Raw genomic sequence first — 2,293 nt, forward strand, 5'->3', positions numbered from 1 at the left:
TTGCCCTCACTTTGCCTCTAATAGAGCCCTCAAGCTGGAGCGCTGGGCAGTGTGCAACACACCGGCAACTAAGCCCTCCACAAGAACGCCTTGGGACTAGGTGCAAAGGCAAGGCAGGAGTGGAGCTGAGGCCAGGAAGGCGCCAGTAGCATCTCCCAGTCTCGCGCAGCCTGCTCCTTCCTGGACTGGAAGCCTATCCGCGAGGCAAGTCTGGGAAAGGCTCGCCCAGGGTAGAGCAACCTCACGCCAGCAACTCTGCCAGATCGGGCCTCTGAGCAGAGCTGGAGCTCTGCAGTACTTGAGGCGCACTTGGCTCCGCCAAAGCAGTGAATGCCGCCACATACAGCAGGGCTGCCTTCTCTTCTCCCGAGGAGGCTCGCTTCCCGCATGCTGTAAACTAGGCTTCCAGGCGGGGCCCCGTGCGCATCCCACATGTATTGGCTTAGGAGCTGCTTCCCTAAGCTGGGGCTGTGGACGGGAGCCCAGACACGCAGGGGCAGGCCCCAACCACCTGCACACGTCTCTGCTGGAGAGGAGAGCACTAGGGAAATGACGTCTGTCAGGCACCTTCTGGGCGCTCACCGAGTCAGCCTCCGCGTGTGTGGGGCTGCAGACCCCAGCCAGGGGCCCTGTGAGCCTTGTGCTCTCCGTGCTGTGCTGAGTCTGGGCGGTCAAGCAACCGTAAGAATAGACTTCCAGTTGCCCTCACTTTGCCTCTAATAGAGCCCTCAAGCTGGAGCGCTTGGAAGTGTGCAACCCACCGGCAACTAAGCCCTCCACAAGAATGCCTGGGGACTAGGTGCAAAGGAAAGGCAGGAGTGGAGCTGAGGCCAGGAAGGCGCCAGTAGCATCTCCCAGTCTCGCGCAGCCCGCTCCTTTCTGGACTGGAAGCCTAGCCGCGAGGCAAGTCTGGGCAAGGCTCGCCCAGGGCAGAGCAGCCTCAGGCCAGCAACTCTGCCAGATCGGGTCTCTGAGCAGAGCTGGAGCTCTCTCGTATTGGAGGCGCACTCCGCTCCGCCCAAGCAGTGAATGCAGCCGCACGCATTTGGGCTGCCTCCTCTTCTCCCAAGGAGGCTCGCATCCCGCATGCTGTGCACTAGGCTTCCAGGCGGGGGCGCCCCACGCCTCCTACAGGTCTTGGCTGAGGAGCTGCTTCCCTGAGCTGGGGCTGTGTTTGGAAGCCCAGACACGCAGGGGCAGGCCCCAACCACCTGAACACGTCTCTGCTGGGGAGGAGAGCACTAGGGAAATGACGTCTGTCAGGCACCTTTTGGGCGCTCACCGAGTCAGCCTCCGCGTGTTTGGGGCTGCAGACCCCAGCCAGGGGCCCTGTGTGCCTTGTGTTCTCCGTGCTGTGCTGAGTCTGGGCGGTCAAGCAGCCGCTGGAGGAGCCCTGCAGTTGCCCTCCCATTGCCTCTAATAGAGCCCTCACTGCTGGAGCGCTTGGCAGTGTGCAACCCACCGGCAACTAAGCCCTCCACAGGAACGCCTGGGAACTAGGTGCAAGGCAAGGCAGGAGTGGAGCTGAGGCAAGGAAGGCGCCAGCAGCATCTCCCAGTCTCGCGCAGCCCGCTCCTTCCTGGACTGGAAGCCTATGTGCGAGGCAAGTCTGGGCAAGGCTCGCCCAGGACAGAGCAGCCTAACGCAAGCAACTCTGCCAAATCCGGACTCTGAGCAGAGCTGGAGCTCTGCCGTACTGGAGGTGCACTCGGCTCCGCCAAAGCAGTGAATGCAGCTGCACACAGCAGGGCTGCCTTATCTTCTCCCGAGGAGGCTGGCTTCCCGCATGCTGTCAACTAGGCTTCCAGGAGGGACCCCCTGCGCCTCCCACAGGTCTTGGCTCAGGAGCTGCTTCCCTGAGCTGGGGCTGTGGACTGGAGCCCAGACACGCAGGGGCAGGCCCCAACCACCTACACACGCCTCTGCTGGGGAGGAGAGCACTAGGGAAATGACGTCTGTCAGGCACCTTCTGGGCGCTAACTGAGTTAGCCTCCGCGTGTGTGGGGCTGCAGACCCCAGCCAGGGGCCCTGTGAGCCTTGTGCTCTCCGTGCTGTGCTGAGTCTGGGCTGTCAAGCAACCGCTGGAGGAGCCCTGCAGTTGCCCTCCCATTGCCTCTAATAGAGCCCTCACTGCTGGAGCGCTTGGCAGTGTGCAACCCACTGGCAGCTACGCCTTTCACAAGAACGCCTGGGGACTAGGTGCAAAGGCAAGGCAGGAGTGGAGCTGAGGACAAGAAGGCGCCAGTAGCATCTCCCAGTCTCACGCAGCCCGCTCCTATCTGGACTGGAAGCC

Source organism: Capricornis sumatraensis, unplaced genomic scaffold, assembly GCF_032405125.1.
Source record: "Capricornis sumatraensis isolate serow.1 unplaced genomic scaffold, serow.2 scaffold10, whole genome shotgun sequence".
NCBI lineage: Eukaryota > Metazoa > Chordata > Mammalia > Artiodactyla > Bovidae > Capricornis > Capricornis sumatraensis.